This window comes from Perognathus longimembris, chromosome 11, assembly GCF_023159225.1.
Source record: "Perognathus longimembris pacificus isolate PPM17 chromosome 11, ASM2315922v1, whole genome shotgun sequence".
Lineage (NCBI taxonomy): Eukaryota > Metazoa > Chordata > Mammalia > Rodentia > Heteromyidae > Perognathus > Perognathus longimembris.
The window spans coordinates 4,298,034-4,319,685 of record NC_063171.1 but is presented as its reverse complement, the minus strand read 5'-3'; the positions used below and the strand labels follow the sequence as shown (position 1 = coordinate 4,319,685).

The 21,652-nt window shown below is 36.4% G+C and overlaps 1 pseudogene; it reads left to right on the top strand.

Annotated features, from left to right (window-relative positions):
• Positions 1 to 13,888: 13,888 nt before the first annotated feature.
• Positions 13,889 to 14,261, top strand: LOC125359785 (annotated as a pseudogene).
• Positions 14,262 to 21,652: the final 7,391 nt, after the last annotated feature.

Here is a 21,652-nt window from a genome sequence, read left to right as displayed (position 1 = left end):
CAGACACTGGGCTAATGTTAGTCTATTCTGAGAGCTCTATTGGGCAAATCAGTAGTTGGTGTTTATGCACCGGTATAGAAACAATTTTAGGATATTTTCTATAAAGAGCTATCATATACGGAAAGTTATGACTCAAAAATCTTGCCAATGAAAACAATGAGTACACCGCTAATTCAAAAATAATCTATACTAGCCACTGGAGAAAATCATCTGAAATACCAAACCAACTTTGCATCCTCAATTATTTAGTCAAAAAGGATTATCAATCCTATGGGTTTAAGAAGTATATCATTGCCTGACACTGGTGGCTCAAGCCTATAATCCTAGCTACTGGAGAGGCTGAGATCTGAGGATCAGGGTTCAAAGTCAGCTGTGGCAAGAAAGCCCATAAAACTCTTACCTCCAATTAACCACCAAAATGCCAGAAATGAAGCTGGGGTTTAAGTGATAGAGCACAAAAGCCCAGGGACAGTTCTCAGGACCTGAGTTCAAGCTCCACTACTCTCTCTCTCTCATACACACACCACCACCACCACATCATCTCAGTGTAGTTGCAGCAAAACTGTTTTGAGAGCTCCCTTCAGGCAGACTACTGTCTACTCACAAATGCATAATTATTCCGCCTTTTATTACCTCTAGACTATTTCCATCAGCTCTCTTTTTAATTAGATGTGACTGTATGACTATGTTCTAGCAAATGGAGAGTAAGTAGAAATGATGGCTGACCTTTTAAGGCCATAACATCATAGAAATATTTTGTTTTGTGTGTAGCTTCTTTTCTTCACTGCCACCATGTGGATGCAGAGAATAATGCCCTAGTGACTGGCAGAAGTTTCAAAAGGAAAGGTCATGAACCTATGAAATACCATGAAGATAAATGTCATTGTCTGGAAACTGTTCTACTGTACTGTCAGTGAATAAAGCATCCACTGAGTGAAATGTAAGGAACCTGGGGATCTATGGGCTAAGCAGTGAGTATTAAGCTTCAGAAGCAAGGACACTGTTTTGAACTTCACCTATCATTCCATAGTGATAAACTTTTTCTTGAACTCAAAGCCTGGGCAATGTCCCTTAGCTTTTTCCACTCAAAGCTGGCACTCCACCACTGATCCACAGCTCCATTTCTGGCTTTTTGGTGGTTAATTAAAGATAAGAGTCTCATAGATATTCCTACTGGGACTAGCTTCAAATCAAGATTCTGAGATCAAGTCTTACAGGTGTGAGCCATTGTGCCATAATGGTTTTCATATCATAGGTCATTTTCTGTGGTGGCTAAAGATGTCCAGTCAAGAACAGAGTAATACACTATAAATTAACAATTGTATACCCTACTTGATTGGTCTTGGACAAATTCTCCATTTTAACCCAAGCTGTAATCCTCACTCGATCGAGCCACATTGATTTTCTAGGTCTCCGAAATAAATATTAGCTGGATTCAGTATAATACTAACTAAAATGTTTTGATGGTTCTATTACATGTATTTTTTTACAGTGTGAAATGCCTTAATATCTTTTGGGGAAGGCAGAAAGGAAGATCTAGAGAATATGCACATAGTGTTACAGTGAAGTTTCCTTAAGTGATATGACCTCTGAGAATGGGTAATTGACTTGAAGGCCATGATTCTTTCAGGTACAAGTGGTTGTACAGATCTATTAATTCTTATCAACCTTTAAATATATTTCTGTAGTTTCAAAACTAATAAACTTCAACTAGAAATCTCAGTTAAATGACTTTAGTTTTTTAATTATTTTCAAATAATGCAAATGGGTTATTATTTAACAAAGCAGCTTATGAGTACAATATATCTTCATAATGTTGCACCTTTCAATGTTCTCACCCTTCCTTCCCATACCCACCCCTTTTCTCACTCTTCTTAATTGTTTAGGATGCATTGGATTCTTGAGTGCATTCTCTCCCTTTCCTCTCATTCTTCTCCTCTTCATTTGTCCAACCCTTCCCCTCTGTTTTCACTTCACTCTTTTCAAGTTCTTCTGGTCATTAATTATTTTTCACTTTATCCTTTGTTAAAAGGATGGGTTTTAACCACACACTAGGGCTCATACCTGTAACCCTGGCTACTCAGGAAGCTGGCATGTGAGGATTGTGATTCAAATCTAGCCAGATCAGGGTGAAACACTTATCTCCAATTAATCTCCAAAAAGCCAGAAATGGAGCTGTGGATCAAGTATATCAAGAAATAGCCTTGGGTAAAGAAATTCAGGGAAAGCTCCAGGCCCAGAGTTCAAACACCAGGACTCTCTCTCTCTCTCTCTCTCTCTCTCTCTCTCTCTCTCTCACTCACACACACACACACACACACACACACACACACACACACACACACACGATAGTCTACCTTTCCTATCATCTACTTTGCCAACCCAGGGTTTCTCTTGTGTCTGCTGATGTCAGAAATGGCAATTATAAAGACTTTGAATCTAATGGTATTATATATCTACTTCTGAGGACATTTAATACTGAAAAATAAAGTTACATTCATAACTGACATGATTTTGAAATCTGAGAAATTTATTACGATACTTTAAAATTTGCCAAATACCTTAAACCAGATAAATTCAAATAATACTAGTAATGAAATCTGTCTACTCTTCAGGCTTCCAGAAAGAAATATAAAACTAGTTATCATGGAAAAGTCTTATTTCACATATATTACTTACAGAAGTTTTTGGAGATTTTTCAGAGGCAAAAGTTTAAATTTTCCATTCTTCAGACATTTCATGAAATCTAGTATTTCAAAAGGCTATGAACCAGGTACTGCCAGTCTCTTCCATGTACACAAATATTCAGCTATGAGATGCATAGGAAAGAATAAAATGCACAATTGAAATCTCATTAACAAGAACCTGACATCATTTCTAGTGCCTCTATTTTTCAAAACTAAGTAAGGGCATTGTTGAGAGTCAAAGGGTGAGGTAATAATGATGACCTTGAAGGTAATGGCAAATGGTTAAAGCACTAGCTCTGGGAATTGGAAATGTATTGAATAGTTAAAATCACTACAAACAAACAATAATTTTCCTTTCTTACACAGCTAAGTGATTATGACCCTGACTAGAATTGAAACCAAACCACTATCAAGGTCTATGTGCCTGCTGCACCACATTACCAACCATGTGTACTTGCAGATCTTAACATCACCCCAAAGAGATTTAATAAATAGAATGTTATGTATATACATATATATACACATACATATAAAAATCTATGCATACACATATTATATAGATGCATATGTATTTATGCATAATAGATAAATGATATATAAATATCTAATATACTCTATACATTACATGGTATATAATATATGTATATATTATAAACATATGAAATATGTATAACATATATTCTGTACATATTACATGTAAGAGATATATTTTTGCCATATATATTTGTGCCAGTATTGGGGCTTGAACTCAGGGCATAGGCACTATCTCTTTGTTTTTTTTTCTCAAGGCTGGTGCTCTACCATTTGAGTCACAACTCTACTTCCAGCTTTTTGCTGGTTAATTGGAGATAAGAGTCATTGACTTTTCTCTCGTAGGCTGGCCTTGAACAGTGATCCTTATATCTCAGCCTCCTGAAAAGGATTACAATCATGAGCCACTGGCACCTGGAAATAGAAATATGGATCTTCAAAAGTAGGATTATTTTATTATATTGAGTGGTCAGAGTGGTGAGTGGAGTTGGGATGTAATAACAACTACCACTGGCAGATGACTCATAAAATTCGGACTGAAAAGCATGTACCAACGCAACATACAAAAATCATAGATTTCTGTGCTTTTCTTTAATGTTATGCAAGAATAGATACAAAACGTAATTTTATCAGACACTGAAAGAGTTAGAGGAATCATTTTTCTTGTGTTTAAATTCAGGCTACAGTTAAAATACCAGTTTTCAATGTTAGAAAAGAAATACTATGGAGATTTAGTATTTTATCTTTGGCAGAATAATTAGTGTACTCGGTTTAGGAAGTGGAGACTGTTGTTCAAGATGACTGCACACATAATGAACAGTTCTTAATCCTTTGTTGAGTCAATACCTGAAATAGGAAATCAGCTATGCTGTACTTTTTTCCTAGTTACACTGGTCGGAACAATGAAATCTGAGTGATTACCATTGTCCTCCTTTATTTGAAAGGTTTACTTAATGGGTCAAAGATGGCAGTGATCTTTGAATAGTCTTTTCACATTTAACACTAGGCAGCTCCGATTTTTATGAAAACCCAAGCATTCACTAACTCCCCTAAGAGTGCTCAGCCTGACATGTGTAATATGAAACTCGTGTGTGAGCTGTTAACTTTGCCCAGATGAGGTAAACCACAGTGTCTTTTAATGCACTATTGGTATCGAAAGGCATGAATATCAGATGTGATGTACTCCCTCATTAGATCCCAATCTGGTATTATAATAAAGGAATTACATCTCAGGCACAAGGGAAATAACAGCGTGTCCTCACATCCTGCTTACTGTTTACTGCTCCATATTTCATAAAGGCTTTCTTTCAGTAAAACCCCTTCCCAGATTTGAATACTAAGATCCTAACACAAAGGTAAGGACAAAATTAGAATTTAGGACTCCTTAATATTCAGACTAATCAATTTCCCATTTCTCATTAAATAATCTAAACATTGCTCATTGGCTTATATGGAATATTACTTTTATTCTAGTCTCAGATGAAATACAAATAATAAAAATAATTAAGAATCTTTTCTCCATTTGCTCTTAATGTATATTAATACTTGTGGAATGTTATACAACTACTGAATCTTAAATGACAGAAGAAGCTTTTAAACACTGATTAGACCATAAGAAAAAAACTTCATGTTGAATTGAAATCCCTTTGTAAAAATACTTAAAGATAATTAAAAGATAAATTTTAAAAGAAAACAAATAACAAAAAGAAAATAATAAATAAAAATAGCAAAAAGAAAATAAATAATATTGTGATTCAGATATTTTATTTATAATTTCCTTCCCTTTATAGTCAATATTAAATAGAAGAAAATGATACATGATTTTCCTAAGCACCCATCTTATTAAAAAGTTTAAAATAGTTAAGACGTAAGACTTAGTTGAAGTATATAATTCACAGTTTTCCAGGATTCTCAGTTTTCATGATTCCTTCATAATTCACATATTGCAGGGGAGAGAAGTATGTTGTTTAAAAAACGTACACATTAGAATTCTGATTTCTATCATGTTCCATAACAATTCTAAGAAAGAATACCAATTAAAATAAATCTAGAATTCCAGCAATCTTAATTGTATCTTATAAATTCAACTACATATATTTAAATACAAATTTATTTAGCAACATTAATATTCTTTCCCCTCTTCAAAAATATTTACATAGCTTATTTGAAAGTCATTTTTCCTCCATAACTGACACAAACAATCATGATACAATTTTAGAATCAAATCTTTAATTAGTTCAGGTTTCTTTTTTTAATGTCTTTTTTTCGTTTGATACCAGGATCAAACCCAGGATGTGGTACTTGAGAGGCAAGCACTTTGCCACTGAGCTACATCCCAATTCTTTAGTTGGGTTTTGTACTTTATACTACTGTCACCTTTCAAATGAAGAGGCACAAATAGTAATAAATACATAAAAATATTCCTAATACCATTAGCCCTCAACCAATGACTTTGAGATTCCAACTCACCCCCATCAAAATTTCTATCTTTCATCAAGAAAACCAACAATAAATTCTAGCAAGGATGTGAGAATAAAGGAATGCTTATTCTCTTCTGTTAGAAATATATGTTAGTCCAGTCATTATGGAAATAGTTATGGAGGTTCTTAAAAAATAGGAATAATAATTCCATAAGACACTGCCATGCTATGGCTGGACTTATATAAAAACTATCAAAACTTATATAAAAACTATCAGGTTTCTACAGGGAAACCTGAATGCCCATATTTATTGTGCTAAATTACAGAGTCCATCTATGTGCCCATTGATAAGTAGAAAAAGAAAATGTGATATCTATACACTGGAGTCGTCCTCAAACATAAAAATGGTAACTATGTCATTTACAGGCCAATGGGGGTACTGGTAACCATCATATTATGTGAAATAAGCCAAGTATTACATTTCCTCTCCTAAAGGAATATAGATGTAAAAAGGGCCTATAAGTAAAGTGATATGGAAGAAGAAGGTAGGAAGAGTAAGAAAATATGATCAAACTTTATTAAAAGCATGTATGGAAATGTCCTAAGAAACACCTTAGTTGTGGTGCGCACACTGCACTGTGGTGTGGCACACACTGGTGTAACATGCTCATGGTGGTGTGTTACACTTGTGTAGTGTGGCACTCACTATGCTGTGGTGTGACATGCTCACTGTGATGCGCATGCATACTACCCTGTGGCATGCACTGGTGTGACATGCTTGCTGGTGTTGCATACACCCCATGCTGTAGTGTGGCACACACTGGTGTGACGCCGGCCACATATCCATAGCACTGAAGTTTCAGTTTTCCATTCCTGCACTCAGATTTTTTTCCTGTGGTTATATTTTTCTGATTTCACATACACCAGAGTAACTGATTTTTGTTGTTGTTTTCTTGTGGAGTTAATACCAAATTAAAAAAAAAATAAACAAAACAAAAACACCTTAGTTTGTACTATTAGTATACATCAAACAAAAATGTGAGATTCTTATGAGCTTCAGAGACAGAAAAAGAGATTATAAATGCAACAAGAGAAAATAAATCTGGCTGCATATTTTACTTAGTAGCAGAAACCTTATAGATAAGATAAGAAAAAAATGACATTTTCACAGCACTGAAGGGGGGGAAAATCTATCAATTGATGATACTATACCCAGCAAAGCTATCCTTTAAAAATGAAGGCAAGAAAAAGCATTTCCAGAAAAGGGTTTAGGTGTTGCTCAGTGTTCCTGCCTAGCTTGCATGAGGCACTGAGACTTCTTTCCATCAGGCCTGTTCTATAAAATCTAAAAAGAAAATACAAAATGGAAAGAAAGAGATGTTAAAGAAGAATCATAGGTATAAAGCTTAAGGATATAAATCAACATAAAAAGTCATTAGCATTACTATATGATAATAGTGAATTGTTTAAAATAGGAATTAAGCACAAAATCCTATTTACAATAGCTATACAGATATCTAGTAGTAAATCTAAAGACATGAAAGAACTATATAATGAAACCTATAAAACATCCATGAGAGAAACTGAAGAGGACAGAAAGAATGAAAGATAGATGCACTCATGTTTGGAAGAATAATTACTATGAAAATGCTCAGACCACCCAAAGCTACTGACAGATTCAATGCAATCCATTTCAACATATCAATGATAGAATTCATAGAACTTTAAGTCTTTAACCCACTTATTAATGGGGAAGTTGTTTCTTTGAGGATTTATTTTGGGGGAACTTAACTTTTTGAGTTTTAAGTATGTTTTAGAAATGAGGCCCTTGCCTGTTGTATGGCCAGTCAAGATCTTCTTCCCAATCTGTGGCCCTTCTATTTATCTTGCAAGCTATGTCCTTTGGCATGCAGAAGCTCTGCAGTTTCATGCAATACCATTTGTCCAATCTTTCTTCAATTTGTTGTATTTCTGGGCCTTTATTAAGAAAGTTTTGTCCTGTAACAAGGAACCCAAGTGTTTCTCCTATTCCTTCTTGTATCTGCTTTTATCTTGAGGTCGTTGATCCATTTAGAGTTGATTCTGGTGCAGGATAATATGTTAGGATCTAGCTTTAGTTGTTTTTTTTTTTGTTGTTGTTGTTGTTTTTTTTTTACAGGTGTTTAACCAATTTTGCCAGTACCATTTGTTGAAGAGGCTGTGAGGCTGTTTTTCTTCCATCCTATTCTTTTAGCTCCCTTATTAAAGATTAGATGGCCATAGATCTGCAGGTCCATTTCTGGGTCTCCAGTTCTAATCCATTGGTCCTTGGGCCTGTTCGCCAAGCTGTGTTTCTTTTTTTTTTCTTTTTCTTTTTTAACTATCACTTTGTAATAGAGTTTGAAGTTTGGTATTGATATTCCTCCAGCACTGTACTTCCTGCTTAGGATTGTTTTTGCTATTTGTGATCTTTCATTGTTCCATATGAATTATTGGATTGCTTCCTCTATTTCATTAAAGAATGTTGTTGGGATATTGATGGGTATTGCATTGAATTTGTTGATAGCCTATGGCAATTTTGTCATTTTCATGATGTTAATTCTTCTAATCCAGGAGCATGGGATGTTTTTCCATTTCCTTAGTTCTGCTTTAATTTCCTTTTGCAAGTTTTTCAAGTTTTCATCATAGAGGTCTTTCACTTCTTTGGTTAAGCAAAATGAACTTCAAGTTATAGAAAAAAGCAACTTATTGTTGTTGTTATTTTTAATACACTATGTGAATTCTTTCTTTTTTTGTTTACCTTCTCTCTGGTTTAGCCCCTGTTGTCACTGTATTTGATTTTGGTGCCCTAGGTATTGTATATATGTTTGTCTGAATCAGGGAAGTGAAGGGGAACATCAAAATGGTGAGACAAAGGGTAAAAGGCAAACTAATGCATAGCAATACTTATAAGACAATGTGTTGTAAGCCAACTGTACAATTTGGCGGTGGGGTGGGGGATTGAGGAAGGAGGGAAGGTGGGAGAAAAATGAGGGAGGAGGTATCAAGTTTGACAAGAAATGTACTCACTGCCTTATGTATGTAACTGTAACTCCTCTGTACATCATCTTAACAATAAAATTTTTAATTCAAAAAGCTAAAAATGTCTAAATGTATTTGGAATCATGAAGAGAAACAACAAATATTTAAAGCCATCTTGTAGAAAAAAACGCAAATGACTATAGTTTTCTACTACAAAGGCATAATAATGTAAACAATGAGGGATTGGCATAAAAATGCATATAAACTAATAGGACCAAATTGAATCCACAGACAGCCAATTTTTGAGAAAGTTACAAAGAACATCTCTTGCAGAATGGACAGTCTTCAATAAATGGTCCTGGTGTTCTCCCTGATATGCAGAACTTTGTCTAAGCTCACTGGGATATGACAAGTTACACAGAATTCTAGATATCCACACACAGTGAGAAAAAGAAAGGATAGTTTGAGGAGAGAATCACAAAGGTGCAATACTCAAGCGCCTCTTCATATACATATACAAAATAATACACATACTGAAACCAACTCCAAAGATAGGGAAACAAAGGACATTTTCTTAACTTGTTTTTTCACTTGTTGATGGCTATGTATTCTTTACCTTACATAAAATATTATAAACAAATTAATGAGCATGATAAATTGTACAGGACTGTAAACATTCACACACTGAGGCCAAAGGAGGATATGCATAGGAATGGTTGACAAAGGCTCAATAGCTAAGTGCATATCATCATATTCTATGAAATAAACTCCAAGAAAAGGAAACAAGATATTTTCAGTTGCTGTTTTTGCTGTCTTTTCCTTTTGTCTTGTTTGTTTGTGTTTGGGCTGTGAAAGGGAGGCCCAGAAAAGGTGAAACAAAGGGTGAACAAATACAACAGTGGTACTCACTAGACACTACGTGGAAAATGAATTGTATATCTTGTTGGTGGGGATGGGCAAGAGAAACTGGGAGAGGGTGAGGGAAGGAGAGACATGGTTCAAAACTAATTGTACTCATTACCTGATTCATGTAACTGTAACCTCTCTGGATGTCAATTCATAAAAATAAATTTAAATAGAGATCAATAAGCAATTAATTATGATGGTGGCTGTAAATACCAATATGCTTATAGGAATACAGATAGAAAAATCTTTCCCCAAAGATTTCAGGAAGGAATAAAGACCCTATTAGGGACTGACTATGGGTCAATTCCTGCTATATTCTGACAAAACAGAACACAACCAAGCAAAACAAAAACATATCAATGTTTTGTTGACATCCTGAGAGTTTGTGGGAATCCAGAGGTGATGGACTAATATGATAAAGAAATTTTGAGGTGGTCCAGAATTCATGCATGGATATTGCTCACAACTTCCAACCTGAAGGAAAAAAATCAGAACATGAAGATCTGAAAAGCTTCCAGCTTGGTTAGATAATTCCACATCAAGTTGGGATGCAGAAAGCTGTGGTTTCTTAAGGGATTAGTGCTTTTAGGAAGAGGCTGAGTACCTTGCCCTATGGCAATAATCAGGATGCCTTGCAGGAATCTTAGGAATTTCACTGGCTCCCATAGGCTAAAAGGATTAAATGAGGGAACTCCTTTGAAAGACTTGGCCTGAAAAAGAGATTGGGGTGTAGGCATAGGGTTTACCTAGGGAAGTGTTTCCTGATATGCAGCATCCAGGCACCCAGAGGACTTGTAGCCCAGGGTTAAGGGGAGCCTGATGCTGTTCCGGCTGGTGGCAGGCCTTGCCCCTGCATTATTCCAATGTCGGTTTTGAAGACCTGCCAAAATTCAAGAATTACTTGGTCACAAGAACCTATACCAAATTTCAAAGAGAAGCAGGAGTCCAGGCAATGTGTGATAGGATCAAGGTTCCTGCAGCAGTTTATGAGAGGCTAAGGTGTGAGGGGAAAGGCTAACCTGACATGATGTCACTGTGTACCTCAGCTGCTAGACAGGGAGCAGCCAGGACTTGATGTTTACCTGCTGGATTGAAGTCTTGTTTTTGTCTGATCCCTCTTTTGTAGGCGCCAATTTCTCTACTTTGGAGTGGAAATTTGTACTCTGTGCCATTGTATGTTGGAAGTGTGACATTTACTTATTCTTCATATCATTTATTTTATTTTTACTAGACCTCACAACTAAGAGTTTGCCTTGAGTTGGGACTTTTGAGGAATGCTGGAACTGCTTTAAGATTTTTTTTTTTAACCCTTGGAGATTTCATTTAAAGACAAAGGGTACCTTATGGCATGCCACGAGCCTTAGGCAACTGTGGACAACATATCATAATGTGATGTGTATGTGTGGGTTACACAGTTTGAATGCAGCAAATCTATTCTGGTTTTCCTATTTTATGAAGTTTTTGCTTCCCTTCATTTTTAACATACTCTGGAGTGTCTGGCATCTCACTAGAGGGGTGTGGGAAAGCAAGTCCTTATTATAGCTACTATTATACTAGATAAATGAATTATATTATATTTTATCAAAAGAAATGCATGTACACAAAAAAGCTATCTAAAAGAAAAAAGTTCACCATAATAAGCTCCAGGCCTCTCTACAAACCCCTCCCTCCTCTCAATTATATTTTCTCTTGGGGATGGTGACTTTTGGTTAGCTCTTAATTTCTGTATTAGAAAGCCTGGTATTTCTGCTTTTGATTTCTCATCTGTAGGAATTGTGAGTTCCATCTATGAATAATAATGATCAAATTACCACTCAGCACTAGTGCCTGTAATTTCCATCTCTCCTCACTTTTGATCTAGAGAAAAATTTTTACTAAATAAATATTGAGTCTCTACATTCCTGTGAGTATATTAAATGATCGTCTATTTCTTGTGAAGATTTTTGTTTCTTGGAGGTCATAACTTCTTTTTACATGTTTGCTTATTATATATATATGTATATATATATATATATATATGTACATATATATATATGTACTTATTACCAATAATTGCCAAATTCTTCTACCCATTTAAAGAATTCCTTTAATAAAGTCATAAATCAAGCACAACAGAAAATCTGGTCTGATTCTTTCCCTGAGGGACATACCATTCTGAGCCCTTTGTTCTCTTGGCAATGTTTGCTATTTACATACATCTACTATATACAGCTGTCATCTTGGACCTTCTTCTAACATTAAAACTGGGAATTCTTCTTATCTTTCTCATACTCTTTCTCCTTGATGACATTTCAACCTATTTCTCGCTTTCAACTCATTCTTGCTTCGTTTGCATCTTCATACATTTTCATGTTTTTTTAAATTTTATATATATGACCAAAAGCATATGAAAAAGTATGTATGTTTGTATGTATATAAGTATATATAATATATAATATATAAATGTATGTATATTTCTGAAGAATATATATATTTCTGAAAAACTTTTTTTTTTTTGGCCAGTCCTGGGCTTTGGACTCAGGGCCTGAGCACTGTCCCTGGCTTGTTTTTGCTCAAGGCTAGCACTCTGCCACTTGAGCCACAGCGCCACTTCTGGCCATTTTCTGTATATGTGGTGCTGGGGAATTGAACCTAGGACCTCCTGTATACGAGGCAAGCACTCTTGCCACTAGGCTATATCCCCAGCCCTGAAAAACTTTTTGGCTAGGCAAGAGTTCTATAACTTAAACTTCACTTTCAGCTCAAGATCTTTTTTTTTTTTTATTTTTCAGTACTGAGGATCAATTCTAAGGCCCAGGCATGTCAGGTGAGCATTGTTCCACTAAGCCACACCTCTAGCTCTCATTAGTTTTGTTTTTAATTGAATAGCACTTCCTATAGGCCATGCAGTCTCAACCTGCACCCCTTCCCCAATTCTCCTTAAAAATCTGTGTGATGAAATTAAGTGTATGTAAAGAACTAAGGAAGTTTTGACTCGTTAACTAAAAATGTTTATTGATATGGATTCTAATTATTTCTCTAAAAGAATATAACTTTATTAAAATAAATGGGTCTTAAATTTTTGTTAGCTAAGAAGTGTGCCAAAACGGGCAGCAGTGATCAGGGCTCCTGTGAACATAGCTACCAAGGAGACTGAGATCTGATTTCTGAGGTGCAAAGTCAGGCCAGACAGAAAAATCTGAAGGATTCCTATCTCGGATTAACCCGAAGTCCAGGCATGGCTCAAGTGGTAGAATGGGAGGAGGCGTGAGAGGGGAAGGGTGGGGGGCACTTGAGTTTAGCTTCAGCATTGGCACCAAAGTGTGTCAAACACTTTTTTCTCTCAGTTCCCATGTATTGAATATAGCACATATGAATGAGATGGCTACGCTCCCAAGGCTAGTGCTTATTTGACAATAAGTCTTTTTTTTTTTTTTTTCTGAAAGAACTCTGAGATGGGATCCATGTGGATTTTCCAGCCCTGGATATGTAAAGGTTTATTTTTTTCTTCCTACTGACTAAGAAAGAATTTATGTGATCTTTCTTGTTGAGAAATAATGTGACTGTTAATTTTTCCTTCACTTGAATATGAACAATGGCAGCATGAGGCAAGAATATCTATTTTAAGATATAGAGATCTTATTTTGAGCAGGAGCCTGATGGCTCAAGCCTGTAATCCTAGCTACTCAGGTGGCTGAGATCTGAGGATCACAGTTCACATTCTGATGAGTGTCTTATTTCAGCTTGTGTCCTCACATAGACAAGCAAAGCTGGAGAACGCTCTGACGTCTTTCCTTATTACAGCACTCATTCCACTCACAAGGGCTCCGTCTTCATGGCCTAATTTCTTTTCCATTTCTTAATACAATTGCATTGCTGTTAAGATTATAGCATTCAGGTTTAAAGAAAAACAAATATTCACTTCTTAACTAACAAAATGGCACTCAAACTCTGAAGATTTTTGAGCTAATAAAAAGCCATACATTCAAAATATCCAGTTGTAAATAACTTTAATAGTAGCAAGGGACATTATTCCAGCATATTTGTTCTATTTGTTCTATTTTGGTTTTTGGTGTTGTGATATATATATATATATATATATGTGTGTGTGTGTGTGTGTATATACATAAATATATGTACACATACACATAAATATATGTATATACAATGGATACTAGTACACTTTATCAGTAGGAAGTGAATAATACATATCATTTTTATTATATATGTATATATTTTTAAGTACAGTTTATTGCCGAGTCTTATCTCTTCACACTCTAAAGATAATTGCTTCAGAGGGCAGAAGTGGAAGCAGAAGTGCTGAGGTGGGGCGTATCCACCTGGGACCACCACAGGGCCCTGTGCTGGAGCCATGGAGGGGTCCAGGGCCACTGAGCCGGTCCTTGATGCTAAGTCCGAAGTCACCAGCCAACTTATAGATTTTCAGTAGAAACTTGGCATGTCTGTGAGCTTGGAAAGTTGCAGATCACTTAAGTATCCTTACATTGCAGTAATGCTAAAAGTGGCAGATCATTCCGGCCAAGTAAAGAACAAGTCCTTTGAAATGATAATTCCTCAGTTTCAGAATTTTTACAGACAGTTCAAGGAAATTGCTGCTGTTATGGAAACTGTTATGGAAACTCTTTGGTTGATACAGTCCTATCATCATTTGAAAATTATGGACCCATCATCTTTCTGCAAAAGAACTACAGAAGGACCAAATGATATTTATCAATGAAGATAGTATTTTCCACTTTTTAAATAATAAAAAATAAGATAAACAGGAATTAGATGGTGCTGATCACAACTTTGTGAATGTACTAGAGGCAACTCAGTTGAGTGCCTTAAGGTCATATTTTTGGTATATGGACCAACATCTAAAAAACCAGACAAGCAGTTGAATGGAGACAACAACAACTATTGTATTAGAACAATAGTTTGAAAACTCAGTGATAAAGGAACCCACTTTATAAATTATTTCACACAGACTCCTATAAGTACATGTAAATTAAAAATGCTGTGTTTGAAAAAAAAGATAATTGCTTCAAACATGAGTCTCTTTAGTCTTTAAGATCCTAAGTATATGCAAGTATTAAAATTACAGTGAAGTATGTAAGTGAAAACCTAGAGCAGAAGCAACTGGTGAATCTGATTAACTCATGTCAGTATCAATGATGAATGGCTGTGAAGCATCCTTCAGCCTCCAACCTATATGAGAATTCTAATCAGTGCTTCGCTACTCAGCTATGTTTATAAGCTAGCTGATTCAAAATTTTTCTTAGGAAGACAACACAATTTTTTTTTGTTGTTGTTGTTGTTTGGTTTTTTCCATTTCTTTTTAGTGCTGTACAGAGGGGTTACAGTTTCATACATAAGACAGTGCATACTTTTCTTATCCAACTTGTTACCTCCTTCCTCATTCCCCCTCCCCCAGCCTTCCCTCTCTCCATTTCCTTCTCCTCCCATGAGTTGTGCAGTTGGTTTACACCATGTAGTTTTGTAAGTATTGTTGTTGCATTGGTTTGTCCTTTCATCCTTTGTCTCTACATTTTGATATTCCCTTTCCCTTCCCTAGTTTGGCAACACAATTCATAAAAACTTTGTTTTTTATTCTTATTAGGAAAAGCACTAAAAATGGAAAATTCTAGCACTTACTATTATAATTTTTTATCCACCAACTTCTGGAAAAACTATTTGTGCCCACAAAATATATTAGAAATGTTCTGGGGTGGTCTGTTTTCCTTTTCTGCAGAAACACACACACACACACACACACACACACACACTCACACACATACACACACACACACACACCACAGAGTGTATAACCTTCAGTGTCAGGAAGCATAGCTAACTGGAAAACTGGTCACAAAACCCAAAATGTGCTGGAGTTGAATAGCTGGGAGATAAATTTTAATCTCACTCGTCAAACTGTGGCTTGTCATGGATATCATTGGAAGTGATACAAAATAGACTAGAGCTACCACAGCACTCTGTCCATTGTTTCTGCAGTTCCTCTAAATTTTTGGATTATTGTAAAAATGCTTTCATCTCAAAGAGTGATTGAGGCCAAATAGAGTAACTTCCAGTGGTTTCGGTTTTCTTTGAATGGAGACTCTGCAGATGTGACTAGCATTTTACATTTTCTCAGGGAGTGGGTGGTCATTTTGTACTCTCTCCCTCCCCCTGGAATGTTCTCTTTTCCTTAAAGGTTTTAAAATGTTAAAACAGAGGCTGGCATTTGCAATGAAGATTTACTGAAATCATAAACCATGTATGAGGGACGAGGTAACAAACAGTACAAGTAATGTAACTGTAAGCTCTCTGTACATCAGTTTGATAATAAAAATTTGAAAAAAAAACAAATAAAATGTTAAAATAGAGGCTGGCATATGCAATGAAGATTTACTGAAATCATAAACCATGTACACTTCAGGACATGCTAGAGTGCTTCAAACTGAAAGCCTTAGAATTATTAAATGAGGGGGAAAATTGAAATTATTTTTAATCCCACAAAATGAGCAATTGATTGTCATCTCAAAAATTGCAAGTAGCTGGTGGCTTATGCCTATAATGCTAGCTACTCAGGAGGCTGAGACCTGAAGATCGTGGTTCAAACAAGGCAGAAAAATTTGTGAGACTCTCAGTTCCAATTAACTGACAGAAAAACCAGAAGTGGAGCTGTGGCTCAAATGGTAAAGCACCAGCTTTGAGCACAAAAATGCCAGGGATAGTACCCAGGCCCTGAGTTCAAGCCCCAGGACTAGCACACACCTGAAAAATTACAAATATATATGCATACATCTACAATGGATAAAAGGAAAGTATGGATAAAAGAAAAAGAAAATATGGGGGGAAGAGAGAGCAGGAGGAGAAAAAAGCTATTTAAATATCATGAATTTTTGATATACACAATTAACATTTTAAGATCTATCTATGCAGAATATGTTTTCTGTAAATGCATATTTGGGGTGGGATAATTTATGGAGATATTAATCTGTCCTTTGTTCTCTTGCTAAAGGTAATTTTCCTGTTTAGATTCCATAGAAGTGGCCAAGTCATTTTTCTTCTTACTGAAGCAAATTAATAATGAGTTTCATGTGGCAGAACCAGAAGAAAAAAAATGCCAGAGAAATGACAATGCCTACTGAGAGTGTTTATTAAAAGTAGGTTCAAGGAGCAGTAGAATTGAGTCACCTAAGGAGGGGAAAAGCCTGCAGGCAGTGAGTGCTGCTCAGAGGAAAAGGGTTGTGACAATTACACAGGGGAAGGTTCAGGGCAGTGGCACTCTGTGGGCTTGCTGGGCTTCAGGGACATTGAGGAACTGAGTGGACCTGGTGAAGGATGGTTTTGAAGGCCTGGGCCAGGCTCTGTGATGCTGCATCCTGGAACTAACTTCTGGGCTTGGGCTTGGTGGCCACATGGCAAAGCTTCCATCCCACAGTGCCCAGGCAGGACTAGTGAGGATTACACTGTGTCGACCAGTTTGAACAACAGCCCAAGGTAGATAAAGGGGCCATGCCCAGATCTTTTACATGGTACCTCTGGGATTCTTGCATTTGCCTAGAGAAGAAGACATTCTCTGTAAATGTGACTAAAACAACATTTCTCAGCATCCAAGTAGGTGGTCCTTTGGAGACAATATACCTACTAAGATGCTATTTTAGAGTAAAATTCAGAGCAAGAAAGTGCTCGCCTAGGATATACAGGATATATCCTGCCTGGATACCCTCCCACCCCCAGCCGCACCCCACCCCACCACCTGTGGAACTGCAAATGTTTGATTTGGTGTTTCAGTAATGACTGATATGGAGTTTTCAATGGTCTGTGAACTCAAGGAACAATTTTAATTTACTTCAAGAAAATAAAGAGACTGGTATTTCTTGAAACGTAGCACAGTAGTTCTGAGAGTAAATTCGAAATTACCCAGTAGACTCAAGTTATTTCACTGCCAATATTAGGTAAATCTCTGTAACAAATGACTTAGCCCTTCTGTGATTCAATTATTTTCTCTAGAGTGTAATAGCAACAATGGTACTTGTGTCATAGAGCTATAAGAAAGAAAGGAATAACAAGTTAGGCCAATGCCTGGCACTGTGATTTTTGGAATACAAGAATTAATTGGTTAAAGAATGACTCTATGATCTCCTTCATAGGGAATAATTAGCACAGGTTTATGCAAGTCACAGCAGAGGATCACAAGAGCCCAATAGCTATACCCTTATGAACACATAAGATGATGCTAAGTTAAATGAACTTCATGTTATGGAAACGATGGTTATATCACTGTTGTAACTACTTTCAATGTGCTATGTGTAACCGTAGCTTCTTTATTGATGATCTTCTTGTATCCCCTTCCTGTGGTGTACCTGCACTATCTCTGTATCTTATCTGAGTACATTGGAGACCGTGTATACTGGTGTTGGAGCTGGGAAACTGAAAGTGAATACCAAGATCGAGAGACACAGGGTAGAGAGACAGACGACTACAAAAGCAATACTTGCAAAACTGTTTGGTGTAAATGAACTGAATAACTCATGGGGGGGAAAGGGGTAGGGGGTGGGGGGAATGAGAGAGGAGGTAACAAACAGTACAAGAAATGTATCCAATGCCTAACGTATGAAACTGTAACCTCTCTGTACATCAGTTTGACAATAAAAATTTTTTTTAAAAAGAATGTCTCCTTTATTTCCTAGTTGATCAAGGGCTTTATTTTTGAATAGGGACTTTATGTTAATAAATGCTATCTCTACATTTACTGGGAAGATTGTATGATTTTTTTCCTTTATTATAGTGACAAGTACAGTAGTACATTGTACAATATTAAATCAGGTTTGTATTGTGGAAATAGGCAAAAATAATGGTAATTCAAGTTCTAACACTTATGCAAGGCGTCATATTCTTAAAAGCCTTCCTTCCTTCCTTCCTTCCTTCCTTCCTTCCTTCCTTCCTTCTTCCCTTCTTCCTCCCTCCATCCCCCTTCATTCCTTCCTCTCTCTCTTTCTTTCATTCTTTCTTCCTTTCCCCCTTCCTTTTTTCCCTCCTCTCATTCCCTTCCTCCCTCCCTTCCTTCCTCTTTCTTTCTCTCTAGTAGAAACAAAGTTTGTGAGGAATTAGGGGGAACAAGCAGTGTTTCAAAGGGAATAAATATTACAGTCAAATTAGAATAAATTAAGAAGAGTTTATTTACAAAGGTAGGAGTGGTGGGTTGGTAGTGAAACACAAGAGTTAGTATTGAAAACTGGAGACAGTGAAATCTAAGCTCTGGACAACGTTCAGGGACCCTCAGAGAGCAGTCGACAGTGAGAAGGTGACCTTGTGAGAAACAGAGGATGATCAGCTATGATTTCTCCCCACTCCTTGCCTGCCAGCCAAACCTACTGGGGGTTAGAGACATGGATCCATTGATACAATCCAGCAAGTTAGCTCACCTTATAAATGCTTTCCTAGGGCACAAGGTAAAAAGTTGAGAGTTATGGAGAGGGACCAGGGAATTAAATGGAGTATTTCTTTCATGTCAGGAGAACTGACATATAATCCAAGATTGATTAAGAACAGGATCAGTTTATAAGTCAGCTGAAATATATAATATGTCATATATCGAATCATCAAAAAAAATCTGCACCTTTATTTCAACAAGAATTTATTCAAGATACCCATCAATCTAACTTTGTTCATACTTATTAGTCTGATCTCCTAATCTTGCCAACTTTGTTCTTTTTATGTGTTATTGTAATTATAGGTCTTTGAGCTCTTCTAAATGGTTCTAGTTTTCCAGGATCTCTGCCACTGGTCTATTTTTTTTCTCCTCAAAAAGTTTAAAATGGTTTGGATAAGACCCATGTGGACAAAGTATTTATTGATATTGGGTCATGCTAACTCATTTATCACTTCTGTCTTACTGATGTTGAAATCAGGGTAGTAGAATGTGCTTCCAGTTTGGAATAATTTTCTCTAGGGCTTGCATTTTTCAAGAATCATGTAGGTAATCGTTGCCTGGTGACTTTTATTGATGTGTGAAATATAGTATGTATATGAATGGATAGTAGATAACTTTAACATCTTTGGGAAAATATATTTGGTAATGGAATTATTAAACATGGAACATTTGAGTATTGAACTATGTTGGGTGTTTTATGAAAATGGTAGCTTCAACAGAGCAGCATTGTATCATTGCATATTGTGGAGAAGATCACATAAAAAGGAGGCATATTCTGGATAACTGTGGCTCACACCTGTAATCCTAATTCCTCAAGAGTCTGAGACTTGAGAATAGTGGTTTGAAGCTAGCTCTGGCAGACAAAGAGACTCTGACCTCCGATTAATCAGTAAAATGCTAGAAAATGTGGCTTATGTGGTGGAGTGCCATATTTGAGTGAAAAAACTAAAGGAAAACATGAGGCCATGAGTCCAAGTTCAATACCAGCATACATGCACACACATGCGCGCACACACGCACACATACACATACACATACACACACACACACAAATAAAGGCACATGGCAATTTTTTCAATCTCTTAGCCATGTTTGACTTGGTTTGGTTCATATTTAGACATACTATTTCTCAAGCTATATAAACATATGCCAGATAATCTGCATCAAAACAAATATTCTCTAAGGCTCCAGAAAAAATATTTCACAGAATTTTCAATGCCATTATAACTCAAATAAAATAAATATTTGACATAAAGATACCTCCAGTAAAAGTCAAGAAAACCGGTTAATATATGAAAAGTTATTCTTGACATGTTGCTTTATTATTGTCATTATTATTTTAATTCTACTGGGGTCTGAACTCAGGGCCTACTACTTTCTCAGCAAATGTTCTAGCACTAAGCCATGTTTTTGCTCTTTTTCACTCTGGTTATTTTGAGATAGGAGGTACATGGACTGTGACTGTCCAGTTTCAAACTCTACCATAGCTGAGTTGACAGGCACAACCCAACATGCCAAGCATCATGACATAGAGTTTCATGAGCATATTCTTTGGTCTGGCTGCTCTGGAACTGCAACTCTCCTGTTCCCAGCCTCCCATACAGTTAGGATGGCAGGCTTGTTCCACAGGACCCAAGTGTTGATTGAGAAGTCCTCCAAAGTTTTGCCTGAGTTGATCTCAAACCACAAGCCTCCTGATCGCTGTTTCTTAGGTAACTAGAATAATAGGAGTGACCCACCACACCCCGATGCCACACTGCTGCTTTACTTAAAATATTGAAAACTTATAGTGGCACTCAGCACAAATCCACCATCCTTAACACATCTCCTTAAGGAAGGTCCAGCTGTTTTTGTATTTCTCTAGTTTGAGTGCATACTACCTCCTACACTTACATCACCACTGCTTTGATCATTCTTGTTCATGTTTATTCTTGAATAGCTTATTTCCTTCCGGAGATTTCAGACTGAATGTCACTTCTTCAAGCAATCCATCACTTGCCTGCCCTTCTCTCAATAAGCTTCACTGATGGTCTTTCCTAATACCACCTTTCATCTTCACTTGATACCCCATATGTACTTTGTAATTACACAAAGGTTTCTCTGATTGCATATTGTAATGTCTGTCTTGTCCCTAAGCCTGTATATTCCACAAAGTCTAGTTTTTTCACTATTATGTCTTAGGTGGTACAAATGTACCAAGGGTGTGTGAGTAGAAATACTGTCTTTCTCACTTTTTCACCATCAAACCCATATGTTGAAACCTATGACTCTATCAGAGTATTAATAAATGGAGCCTTTCAATGATGATTAGGTCATAAGAACAGAGCCCTCGTGGATGAGATTAGAGCATGCATACATTATAATATTCAATGTACACATTGCAACTGGAACTAGGTAACTTGAAGGTATGGTTGGGACTTAGGAGAGATAAAAGAAAACTATGCAAGAGGTGACATTGATCAAGATGAATTATACTTTTAAATTGAGGTGTTGAATTGAAATTCCTGTGTACAATACTTAAATCTGATAAAGAGGCCCAGAGAGCTTCCTTATCCTGTCTGCCATGTGAAAACACAGTGAGAAGAGAATACTCTATCTATGTACTTACTATTTATGAGAAACTGCTAGAGCCTTGGTCATGGACTTCTAGCTTCTCTGAGTGTGAGACATAAATTTCTTTCATTTGTAAG